Source organism: Littorina saxatilis, linkage group LG17, assembly GCF_037325665.1.
Source record: "Littorina saxatilis isolate snail1 linkage group LG17, US_GU_Lsax_2.0, whole genome shotgun sequence".
NCBI classification, from domain to species: Eukaryota; Metazoa; Mollusca; class Gastropoda; order Littorinimorpha; family Littorinidae; genus Littorina; species Littorina saxatilis.
Window position 1 is genome coordinate 67,967,600 of NC_090261.1, and position 13,697 is coordinate 67,981,296.

The 13,697-nt window shown below is 45.9% G+C and overlaps 1 protein-coding gene across 3 annotated transcripts in view; it reads left to right on the forward strand.

Annotated features, from left to right (window-relative positions):
- LOC138952305 (papilin-like) overlaps positions 1–13,697 on the forward strand; it is a 293,828-nt gene that overhangs the window by 144,139 nt on the left and 135,992 nt on the right. The window lies entirely within an intron of this gene.

A 13,697-nucleotide genomic window follows, 5' to 3' on the forward strand; every position in this document is an offset into this window, starting at 1 on the left:
TGAGACAGAGAGAGAGAGAGAGAGATATGTAGAGCAGGACTTTTCGTAGAATTAATTTACAGCTACGTAAATCTGCGAAATAAATTAAGCAACAAAATTCCCACGCCGCAACAGACTGCTGACTTTACTGTATGGTTTGCATCCGAATAGAAGGATACTTAAAAATATGCTGTGGCGTACATGTCACTTGCACTGGAAGGACAACATCTTTAAAACAACAAAGGGTTCAGAACACAGAGGGTAAAAACGCACAGGTCGAAACAGTGCAAGGAAACAGGTAGCGACACTGGCTGCCACTAACGGGATGTAGCAACAAGTGTCAACATATACATACGGCAGCACAGCGAAGATTGTTTTGCATAGATAAAACTATGGGTTTAACATTCCAGCGAACTTCACAGACGAGAGCGCCATCATAGCCATTTAGATGTTGTGTTTGGCAGAAAGTTGCCACGCTTGTTTGATGTTGAAGTGATGTTACAGGGTTGCGTCAGTTTGTTGTGCTCATGCTTAGGGCTCTGGCCCCCACAGCGTTTCCAGGATAGAACGGCGATGGCCTTTTGGATAACTGGTGCGGTTTTGTACACAGTGAAAAAGGTGTGGCTAGGCACTGCCTCCATCTGTGTGTCTGGAACTGTTCATTAGCCTCCTCTCAGAGTACAATATTTTGGTCTTTTTTTTATTTTTCACTCTCACGCGCAGTCAGCATTTGGATTCTCACTGCCTGGCTGCTATCATTTCATGGTGGCAATTCGTTGATGAATCAATTTCGTCAATAACTCACAATTGTGTCAAAAAGGAAACGACATTCATAGAATTTGTAGAAAACCCCCACCCTTGAATGGAAACAGCCAGGCAGTTTATTTTGGTCATGTATGCAAGTCGAGGGATTTTCTTATCCCGTGTAAAATCCTAGCCATCTGAGATGATGAGCCGAAGGGGGAACGACTGTGCCTGTAATTTCCAATCTTTCAGTATTTCCCCACATGTCAAATGAAGGAGCATTTCCCACCTTATTGGAATCAAGGGCGTGATAGTCTCCACACGTGCTCCTTGTCCACGTGTGTACTGTCCCGTGGGAAAACTTGCTTCAATAAAAGTGGATTCAATCTGTCCCCACCCATACCAACCCGCAAGAGTTATTTCCGGAAATCGTTTATTAACACTCCGCGGATATTACCGCTTGAACTTCCTTGACTGAAAAGTGTAGCTCCCCTCCCCCCCCCCTGTATCCTACACATGAGTTTGATACATATGACGACCTGACCTTTTGCAGAACGTGGCCGCCAACAAAAGAGGTTCCTGCAGTGACTGCCTCATCAGTCTCTCTGCCCTTTAACCCCCCCCCCCTCTCCGCCCGGCTCCCACCCGATCTCCTCACATACGCGCGCGCACACGCACACCTAAAATAGTAACACTCCACGGCTCTCTAGCTCCAGTTAACAGATATGTTCCTTTATAATGTGTGAACGATTTAGTATACCATCACAGATTTACAGATTTGTCTGCCTTTCCTGTCGACACATACAGGCACATTGTACGGTCTGGCTGCTCTGTATATGCAGGTTTGGAATTGTTTGCCGCTCAGTTTATTTTGATAATCTGCGTTAGGTGCATAATTAATTGAGCAAACATTCCTATCCGCTTAGAAAGCGCCCTCATAAGCATATTGCCAACAAGTTGTTAAAGTTACTGTCCTTGACACTTCAAGGCTCACGGAGCTCCCAGGGGTTTCATTCATGCCCGAGACATCTATCCATTTGAAAATATACCAAGTTTCATTGGTATTCTTGCAAGGAGTCAAAAACTACCATTTTTAGAACGAATCAATTTTCATCATTGTCCGGGCAGGAAAGCGTGGCCCTCGATCGGGCTTCAATGAGTTTGGCTTAGCGTCTCACATCCCTCCACTTGGTCACATACCAAAAATCAAAACCCTTGACTGTTTGCCGGGATGAGCGGATTTTTTTCTCTTTCGGATGAATTAATGCCTAAAACAAAAAGCCATCGGTTGCATTTACAAAATTGATCCTTCGAGAAGTTTGCCTTTTAGTTCCGTGTCTCTGCAAGATGCATTAGATTATTTTTGTCATTTTGTGAGCTGGGTGCTGTCCCAGCTAGCAAGCTTTCGTCGGCCGACTGACGATTTCAGTCGGGTGACGTCGTCAAATGTCGTGTGTCGACGTCCGTTGTCGCGCCGATATAGTTTGCCTGTGTGTAAAACTCGGCAAATGTACGTAATAAACCCCGACATCGGCCCGACGCAATGTTGCTGTCGATAAAAATATGCAGAGTTACGGGAGATAACAACTTGAATTTATTATCATTATTTTAACATTTGTTACGTCCCCTGTTCAAGCGTCGGGAACGGCGTGACATGACTCTGCAAATGCGAAACTAAATTATTCATATTTGTTGACTTTTTCACATAGGAGTAGGATAATTAATTGTAAGTTTTGTTTGTATATTTGCAATCAAATACAGCATGAGCTCAAACCATGAGTTTTACATTTTAAAAATACGCCATCATATATACTTGAAATACTCTTATAGCTTTCCTTACGGTACAAACAAGATTGAGTGTGAACATGGCCGGCTAGCTGCTACTTTCCCGCGTGACCGAAGTTTATTTGTTTTCTTAGTTCAAGTTAATATCGAAAGAAGAGACATTCTTGCGAATGTTGTACAGCACATTGATGATATGTTATCCGAGACGAATGTCGCCTCGGGATCTCAATCTGAGTGCTGGTCCCAGTGCCACGTGGTGGCGGTGATAGTTGACAAGTTAAAATTGTGTAGCCAAGGACGGATGGAAACCTACAGGTGTGTTCAAGCTGTTAACGTCAACTCGAGGTCAACCGACGGATCCAGCGAGTAAGTGATTTTGGTTTTTCTTGCTTTAATGTTAGTTTTGCTGTTATACAGTGGGGGGGGGGGGGGGGGGGGGGAGTACATACTGCTGTATCTGTATATGTAGATGTAGGTGTTTTGTCCTGTTACAGTGGGGGGGGGGGGGGGGGGGGGGTGGAGTACATACTCATGATACTGCTGAATCTGTAGCTGTAAGTGTGGTTTGCACTGTTACACTTGGGGGGTGGGGTGTATGTATACTGATGTATCTGTAGCTGTAGGTGTGTGTATTGCATTGTAACACTTGGGGGGGGGGGGTACATACTGATCTATCTGTAGCTGGTGGTGTGTTTTGCACTGATGCACACTTGGGGGGGGGGGGGGTGTGTACATACTGCTGAATCTGTAGCTGTAGGTGTGTTTTGCACAGTAACACTGGGGAGGGGGGGGGGTGTACATACTGCTGAATCTGTAGCTGGAGGTGTGTTTTGTACTGTTACACTTGGGGGGGGGGGGGGCGGTTGTACATACTGATGTATCTGTAGCTGTAGGTGTGTTATGTACTGTTACAGTAGGGGGGGAGGGGGGTTGAACATACTGCTGTATATGTAGCTGTAGGTGTGTTTTGCACACAGGGGGGGGGGGGGGGGGGGTTGAACATGTACTGCTGTATCTGTAGCTCTAAGTGTGTTTTGCACTCTACACGGGGGAAGGCGGTGGAGTGTTGTACATACTGCTGTAGGGAAGTTTTGTACTGTTACATTGGTGGGAGGGGGGGTGTACATAATTCTGAATCTGTAGCTGTAAATGAGTTCTGTACTGTTGCAGTGGGGGGGGGGGGGGGGTTGTACATACTGCTGTATCTCATAATCTGTAGCTGTAGGTGTGTTTTGCACTGTTACACGGGGGGGGGGGGGGGAGGGGGGGTTGAACACACTGCTGTATCTGTAGCAGTAGGTGCGATTTGAGCTGTTACAGTTGGGAGGGGGGGGTGTACATACTGCTGTAGCTGTAGGTGTTTTTTACACTGTTACACTTGGATTGGGGGAGGGTTGTACACACTGCTGTATCTGTAGGTTTGTTTTCCACTGTAACACTGGGGGGAGGGGGGGGTTGTACTGCTGTAGCTGTAAGTGAATTTTGCACTGTTACATTTGGGGGGGGGGGGGGGGTGGTACATACTGCTGTATCTGTAGCTGCATGATATACTGCTGTAGCTGTACGGGGAGGGGGGGTACATACTGCTGTAGCTGTTAGTGATTTTTGACTCACATGCGAAGCAAAAGTGAGTCTATGTACTCACCCGAGTCGTCCGTCCGGACGTCCGGAAAACTTTAACGTTGGATATTTCTTGGACACTATTCAGTCTATCAGTACCAAATTTGGCAAGATGGTGTATGATGACAAGGCCCCAAAAAACATACATAGCATCTTGACCTTGCTTCAAGGTCAAGGTCGCAGGGGCCATAAATGTGTTCTAAAAAACAGCTATTTTTCACATTTTTCACATTTTCTCTGAAGTTTTTGAGATTGAATACCTCACCTATATATGATATATAGGGCAAAGTAAGCCCCATCTTTTGATACCAGTTTGGTTTACCTTGCTTCAAGGTCAAGGTCACAGGAGCTCTTCAAAGTTGGATTGTATACATATTTTGAAGTGACCTTGACCCTGAACTATGGAAGATAACTGTTTCAAACTTAAAAATTATGTGTGGCACATGTTATGCTTTCATCATGAGACACATTTGGTCACATATGATCAAGGTCAAGGTCACTTTGACCCTTATGAAATGTGACCAAAATAAGGTAGTGAACCACTAAAAGTGACCATATCTCATGGTAGAAAGAGCCAATAAGCACCATTGTACTTCCTATGTCTTGAATTAACAGCTTTGTGTTGCATGACCTTGGATGACCTTGACCTTGGGTCAAGGTCACATGTATTTTGGTAGAAAAAATGTGTAAAGCAGTTCTTAGTATATGATGTCATTGCTAGGTTTAGTTGTTTGACCTTGACCCTGAAGGCCAAGGTCATGTAAAGGTCAAGCATGTGAGTCGTATGGGCTTTGCCCTTCTTGTTTATACTGCTGTAGCTGTACGGGGAGGGGGGGTATACTGCTGTAGCTGTTACAACTTAGTGATTTTTGCACTGTTACAGGGGGGGGGGGTGGAGTACATACTGCTGAATCTGTAGCTGTAAGTGTGGTTTGCACTGTTACACTTGGGGGGTGGGGTGTACATACTGATGTATCTGTAGCTGTAGGTATTGCATTGTAACACTTGGGAGGGGGGGTACATACTGATCTATCTGTAGCTGTAGGCGTGTTTTGTACTGTTACACTTGGGGGGGGGGGGGCGGTTTGTACATACTGATGTAGCTGTAGGTGTGTTATGTACTGTTACAGTAGGCGGGGAGGGGGGGGGGGGGTTGAACATACTGCTGTATCTGTAGGTCTAGGTGTGTTTTGCACTCTACACGGGGGAAGGCGGTTGAGTGTTGTACATACTGCTGTATCTGAAGCTGTAGGTATGTTTTGTACTGTTACAGTGGTGGCAGCGGGGGGAGGGGGATGTACATAATTCTGAATCTGTAGCTGTAAATGAGTTTTGTACTGTTACCGTGGTGGGGGGGGGGGGGGTTGTACATACTGCTGTAGCTGTAGGTGTGTTTTGCACTGTTACTAAGGGGGAGGGGAGGTGTACATACTGCTGTAGCTGTAGCTGTAAGTAATTTTTGCACTGTTACACTTGGGGGGTTGTATATATACTGCTGAATCTGTTGCTGTAGGTGTGTTTTATACTGTAATACTGAGGGGGGGGGGGGGTGTATACGGCTGTATCTGTAGCTGTAGGTGTGTTTTGTACTGTTACAGTGAGGGCGGTAGGGGCGGGGGGTTCTACATACTGCTGTATCTGTAGCTGATGTGTTTTGCACTGTTACACTGGGGGGGGGGGGGGGGGGTTGTACACACTGCTGTATCTGTAGGTTTGTTTTCCACTGTAACACTGGGGGGAGGGGGGTTATACTGCTGTAGCTGTAAGTGAATTTTGCACTGTTACACTTGGGGGGGGGGGGGGGTGGTGGTGGTACATACTGCTGTATCTGTAGCTGCAGCCAGCAAGACATTAGCGGCCGATAGTCGGCCGAACACCCTTCAAAAAGTCGGGCAGGTGACGTCAAAAGATACGACGCGGGTGTTGGCCCGACTAACTTTTGCAAAGAGGCAACGAGGAGGCCGACAGGCGGCCGAACACCTGTACTATGGCGGCACGCATCCGGTCCGATGTTAATCGGCCCGATGGCTTGTTGGACCTGCGGCCCGACACCTTATGCCGAAATCGTCCTGATGTCTTCCCGCTGAAATCGATATCTTCCCGATGTCGGCATAAGGTGTCGGACCGCAGGTCAAACAAGTCATCGGGCCGATTAACATCGGACCGGATGCGTGCCGCCATAGTGCAGGTGTTCGGCCGCCTATCGGCCGCCTCGTTGCCTCTTTGCAAAAGTTAGTCGGGCCAACACCCGCGTCGTATGTTTTGACGTCACCGGCCCGACTTTTTGAAGGGTGTTCGGCCGATTATCGGCCGCTAATGTCTTGCTGGCTGGGTGTTTACAGGCCTTGTCTGTCTGTATTATTTTTTTGAAAGTTTTGGCGCAGACAGAGCGATAATCTGTCGCCACATCCGACCTGTGAGGGGAAGGCTTTGCTGGCAGCGCTGTAATGGTCGATCCAACACGTCACCTTGGCTCGCTGTACGGAGAAATCGCGAAGACAACACGGGCCCTTGAAGCCGATGCGAAAACAAGGATCAGGGGCAACGACATACAGACTCACGTTTTGAAACATTTTGACTTCAAGTTGTGTAAAATGAGTTCAGGGAAAAGTTCTTTGAATTTTAAAGAAACACATTTCAAAGTTAACGCCTGTCATGTACAGAAGTCTATTCGTTTTACCCCTCACGAAATGAACGACGTATAGTTTTAACGCCTGAACATCGGAGTTTGTTCTTACCGAAAATAAGAAACATGATTGAGGCAGCTACTGTCACATGATCTTTTGTCTTTTCCAGCAGCACTGTATACTATGGTGTTTTGGCCGAATGAAACGGCTTCTACAGGTGGACAATGTCACTTTAACACAGCGTTCTCAACCACAAATGTATTGTCCTCGGCCGATCATCGTACGGTCTGACACTGTAGGCATTGCTGTAGGGTTAGAGGCAGGATTTGCCACTGCCGGAGAATACATCAGCACGTGACGGCGTCACGCAACTGGCGAGAGACATCACTGGTTGCACTCAGCCGTTTCTAACCTTGGCTGGCTCCCTGTAAAAGCGTGAAGACTTGGACGCCGTTTTACGGTATATGCGCCGCAGGCCGTTTTGTGCGTCGCGCGGGATTTTGCCGAGTGGCCACACATCGACGACTTTTTTCACAACGCGGTATCAGTGGAGCGGAAGCGTCAAGGTCACCTGACAGGAAGGTCAACACTCTTGCGGTAATTTGCTAGCCGCCATGTTGTGCTTAGAGTCTACCCACAATCCAACTCGATTTGACGGTTGACGTCATCGCTCTGGTTTTCTCTGATTGGTCAAATTTCCGTCGTTCTATTTCTGTGTCAGAGAAATTAGAACACGCTCTATTCTGTCTGCAGATAACGCTTCGCGATCATAGCCCGCCGCGGCGTGCCCCGCGGGACCGTTTTGAGCATAAGTCAAATGTGGACAGGGTCAGCCAGGAGTGTCTGGACAGGCCTTTAATGGTTTATTGCGTCGCTGTGTCTGACCCTTTTCTTATGTCTTTTGCTGTTGTTGTCGGTCAGTCTTAGTCTGCAAGATGTCGAGACTTTCACGCCGGTAAAGACGTTATGCCATACGCGAAGAAGAAAGAGCAGTTCGACTACTTGGCGTACATCCATCGACGAGCATTAAATTTGTCCATGTTGGCGTTTTTGACTCGATACTGTCAAATGACAATTTGATTTGTGTCTGCTCACGCTTTTTGAAAGTCCCATTTCCACGTCGTCGTGGAATTTTGGTGTCACTCGTTTTAAACAGTTTTTCAGAAGTACAAATTATTTTTATTTTGAAATATTCAACCAATCGAGTGTAGTCATGCATCGCCAGTTCACTGAACTCCCGACCGCACGTGCAAAGAGTTTTAGAAAAAAAAGTTTCAGGCGACCCCCGACGGCGGCATCATCACCTGTCCTGGCAAGTTCAGTCATCCAGAAACAACGGAGGACGTAAACATCCTCGGCAGACATCGTTGACCGGGTCCCCGCTGCGCCGCGGCTGCATCTGTGCTCGTCTGTTTGGTTCGCAGACTAGATGACACAATGAGATTTCACGATTTAGCATCGCAGACATGACCTCGCGTGAAGGTACAATAAGATCGCGATGTGTGGTCATGATGTGAGACAGAGCTGAGCACATTGATACGCGCTCCTGTGTTTCTTGACCGTACTAAGAAAAGAGGCGGGGCGGGGCGGGGTAGGGCGGGGAAGATACACGGGGGTTTATAAACCAAAACACGCACGCACACACGCACACAGACACATACACACACATTTATAGACAAGCAACTAGACAGACACACAGACACACATACACACACACACACACACACACACACACACACACACACACACACACACTCATAGTACATGTACAAACAGTTTGCTCATTATTCTCACAAAACTAGTACCCTACCACACTAATCTAAGTTAAAACAAATAAAGAAAAGTAAGAGAAATGTGTGTGTGGGACGGCGGGTAGTTGTGAGCAGGCTTGGGCTCCATTATCATTCTGGTTGATATAATAGTCAGCGTGACATTTTTGTTCCCTGTAGGAAATCATCATCGGGGCGAAGAGAGAGACCCTCAAGTGTGTTCACGGTGTCAGTTTAGCTGCGTTGTGATGTGGTGGGTGATTGACTTTTAGCTGCCGTGGTATATGGGTTTCTGAGACGGACTGATATTATCTTAGTTACTGTGATGTTGGCTTGATTCTATACGTTGTATGGCCTGATTCTATACGTTGTATGGCCTGATTCTATACGTTGTATGGCCTGATTCTATACGTTGTATGGCCTGATTCTATACGTTGTATGGCCTGATTCTATACGTTGTATGGCCTGATTCTATACGTTGTATGGCCTGATTCTATACGTTGTATGGCCTGATTCTATACGTTGTATGGCCTGATTCTATACGTTGTATGGCCTGATTCTATACGTTGTATGGCCTGATTCTATACGTTGTATGGCCTGATTCTATACGTTGTATGGCCTGATTCTATACGTTGTATGGCCTGATTCTATACGTTGTATGGCCTGATTCTATACGTTGTATGGCCTGATTCTATACGTTGTATGGCCTGATTCTATACGTTGTATGGCCTGATTCTATACGTTGTATGGCCTGATTCTATACGTTGTATGGCCTGATTCTATACGTTGTATGGCCTGATTCTATACGTTGTATGGCCTGATTCTATACGTTGTATGGCCTGATTCTATACGTTGTATGGCCTGATTCTATACGTTGTATGGCCTGATTCTATACGTTGTATGGCCTGATTCTATACGTTGTATGGCCTGATTCTATACGTTGTATGGCCTGATTCTATACGTTGTATGGCCTGATTCTATACGTTGTATGGCCTGATTCTATACGTTGTATGGCCTGATTCTATACGTTGTATGGCCTGATTCTATACGTTGTATGGCCTGATTCTATACGTTGTATGGCCTGATTCTATACGTTGTATGGCCTGATTCTATACGTTGTATGGCCTGATTCGTCTCATCACGTGCAGGCTGGAAGAATCTGATTTTTTGCCTCAGCACCCGAGGATAATCACGTTCCTGCATTATATTGACACTGTGAAAAGGGGGGGGGGGGGGGAGGGGGGATTATCTTCTATATATATATACGACTTGTGTCTGTGTGTGTGTGTGTGTGTTTGAGTGTTTGATCGCCATGCACGGCCAAAGTTCTCGATGGATCTGCTTCAAATTTGGTGTCCATATTCAGATACACCCGAAACAAAATCTGGTCGATGAGATATTTCAATACGTGCTCTCAGCGCGCAGCGCAAACCGATTTTGGTTTTTTTTTCGGGATCAAGTACCATAACTCTTCCTTATCTTCTCCGTGTTTTCAGCGTTTACCTCCCTTCCTTCGTATGGTGCAGTACAGTATTAGGGGCATCTTCGGATATTCCCGGCGTTGTTACTATTTTTAGAAGGTCACCGCAGTGTCCAGAACGCTTTCCTTGGACCCGTAAGTTGTCCTCACTGTAAAAGTGCAAAGGTCGAATCAATTTATAGCCACGCGAAAAATACACTGTCATCTATCTCTATATATTTATACATATAGAAAGATATATACGGCTTCTGTGTGTGTGTGTGTGTGTGTGTGTGTGTGTGTGTGTGTGTGTGTGTGTTTGTGTGTGTCTGTAGAAAACACCTGTGGACTGTAGAGTTCTGTTTGTGATGTGGTATGGCTGCTTTTCTGAGTCTGTATGTTCTGACCTTCCTCTGAGAAGCCATAACAGACTAAAAAGGGCTTAGAGATAAGCTCTAAATGTTTCATTCCTGTGTGAGTGGACTTCGCCTCCAAAGGTGATTATGGTGATTCGGCACTCGATTACATTCGGCGTCGTCATCATGAATGGGACTCGACATGATATGATCATGAATGGCATCATGGTCACTTAATCATTTTCGTGCTGTTCCCATTCCACGAATCTGGGAGGGACCTAAGCTTGGAGGATCCATGGTTCGGTTCATACAAACGGAGGGCGGGTGTGACAGGGAGACTACCGCCGCCCTTCACAGCAGACCAGACTCTGCAGAGTTGTGCGCCTTAGAAGTTGTGAGATATTTATAGCTCTTTATCGCTCGCAAGGCAACACCTGTGGATTGTAGAGTTCTGTTTGTGATATCGTAAATATTCTGCATCAAATTTGGTGGGCATATTCAGGTGGACCCCGGGCACAAACTGGTGGATAAAAACCGGCGGCCGGGTATTCCTCTAGTTTAATTAATAGTTTCCTTCGTTTGCTAATTATGGATGGTGGATAAACGACTGCAGGAAGGTATCTTAAACAAGAATGCTATTTTAAGATATGATAAGCAAGGGAAGTAAGCGATGTAAATACATACGACTTCCTTAATGAAGTAAATGAGAGTTATGGGGAACCAGTCTCCTAGCACCCGCAGAGAATAACAAACATTGAAATGAACTCGGTATACATTTAAAGCGCTTACTTCCCTTTGAATGCAAAAAGGAACTCAGGAAGAAGCAGGCGATTTTATACTCGGTACGTCACATGTCTCTATTCTGCTGTACAGGCTGATCAGCAAAGCGGATTTCTGTATCAATTACACAGACAGTAAAGTGTCGGTATTCCGGCTTATTCCTCTGTCGTGCTCATGTGCATCTCTCAGTGCTAGAATGAATGAAAATGTCAGTCAGTGTAGTAACACATCTGTACTTCAAGCAGCAGAGTCAGGTAGACAGGTAGACTCAGGAGAGGTAGACAGGTAGACTCAGGTAGACAGGTAGACTCAGGTAGACAGGTAGACTCAGGTAGACAGGTAGACTCAGGTAGACAGGTAGACTCAGGTAGACTCCGGTAGACTCAGGTAGACTCCGGTAGACAGGTAGATTCAGGTAGACTCAGGTAGACTCCGGTAGACAGGTAGACTCAGGTAGACAGGTAGACTCAGGTAGACAGGTAGACTCAGGTAGACAGGTAGACTCAGGTAGACTCAGGTAGACAGGTAGACTCAGGTAGACAGGTAGACTCAGGTAGACAGGTAGACTCAGGTAGACAGGTAGACAGGTAGACTCCGGTAGACTCAGGTAGACAGGTAGACTCAGGTAGACTCAGGTAGACAGGTAGACTCAGGTAGACAGGTAGACAGGTAGACTCCGGTAGACTCAGGTAGACAGGTAGATTCAGGTAGAAAGGTCGAGTCAGCGAGAGTCAGGGGGAAGTAGGTGAACCCGTCCAGACATTGACCTTCCAGGTGAGAGACACAAAACACATCACCCACAATACAAGGGACATAGAGGAAGGTTGAGATGTGTGTGTGTGTGTGGGGGGGGGGGGGGGGGTGAGGGAACGTATGTGTAGTTGTGGGCGGGGATGGGGTGGGGTAGGGGGGATGAATTGGGATGTAAGAAGAGGAAGCAGAGGCGATTACATTGACTGATTTGCTGAGGTCGGAAGTTGAAGTCAGTTGTGGTTGCCAGTGTCAGTGTCAGTGTTTAACTGCTTTAAAGAGGAGGTGTGTATTTGTGTGTGTGTGTGTGTGTGTGTGTGTGTGTGTGTGTGTGTGTGTGTGTGTGTGTGTGTGTGTGTGTGTGCCGTGCGTGTGTGTTTGTGTGCGTACGTGTGTGTGTATGTGTGTGTTTATGTGTGTGTGTGTGTGTGTGTGTGTGTGTGTGTGTGTGTGTTTGTTTGTGTGTGTTTGTGTGAATGTGCGAATAAATAAACAAACAACTGTCAGTGGCGGGAGTAGGGGGTCAGATTTCATGTTGTGGCGGCGCTGTGTTTGTTCATGTGGTGTGTTTCTGAACTTGGAAACAAGGTCAAGTTTACTTTACTTGTAAATGTCTCGTTCAAAAAGGCATATGGTTAGTAACCTTTGAGCCGAAAATGCTTCACCGTCAAACAGAGGCAGCATGCGTGACCCAAGTTTTCATTTCTGCTGACAACGCATTTAAAAAAAGTATGCTGAAAAAAACTGCGTGTCGGAGGAAAAAGACCGCAGCTCATTGCTGTTATAAATGTCAAAATATTTGATGAATCGCAGAATTGTAAAGCTCTTCTATAATTGTGTAAGAAATAAAAGAAATGCATGTGAGCTTGCTATAGTCTTGTATTTATAACCAGTCGGTGCAAATATGATGTATGACACTCGATGATATGTAGTTGACAGAGCGTTAAACTTCTATCAATCAAGTGTGGATAACTGCTGATGTATCTCCTTCCTGTGTATATCCTTGTGTCGTCAAACCGTGAACAGCGAAACAACCTCGTATGAGGGCGTAATTTACTAGTCGTTTTTCTGTCGAATTATACGTTATGATGGATGTGTTTTCTATAAAGAGGGGCAGCGTATCTTTTTTTGTTATTATGCTATTTGTGTGAAACGCTTTGCTTTGTTCTTATGGAATGAAGTGTCAGTTTTGAAAGGCGGCGAAGTTAGTGTGTCAGGGCGAAGTTTAAAAGTGCATGCAGCTGCTATTGGCCGTGTTCTTCTTCTCTTTAGCACATCAGTACATATTGTTAAAGGGTTACTATCAAGCTGACCGTTCAGGGGAAGTTTCTGGCGAATTTGACGAATCTAAAGAATGTGGGTAATCCACTGTCCCTTAATCTAGACGAACACGGCGCGATTTGCTTGAAAACGCACCACAAGTGTGGTAAATAATTAAATCAAAGTGAGGGAATGCGCTTCAGGGCGCTGCCTCTCTCAGGTGTTAGAAACAAAAAGTAGTCCAGAAGCTCCTACTGGCGGAAGAACAGGGGTGCCATCTATGACGCGGCCACTGGTAACGTTCATCAAGTAACTCAGTAGTTCATCAAGTAACTCAGTAGTTCATCAAGTAACTCAGTAGAAGTAACCCTAAAAGAGTGGTCTTTCTTTACGGCATTGAATTAAAGCTTTTAAAACACTTTCTTTTGCAAAGTGAAGGCAGTTCTCCTACGCGGTAGCATTATTTATAACGTAGAATCTTGTGGTAGGCCGATAAGTTTGGAAACGATCTGATGGCCTTTTTACTTATTAGGTATCATCCCTTTCAAGATGCCCTCCTGTTCCTGTA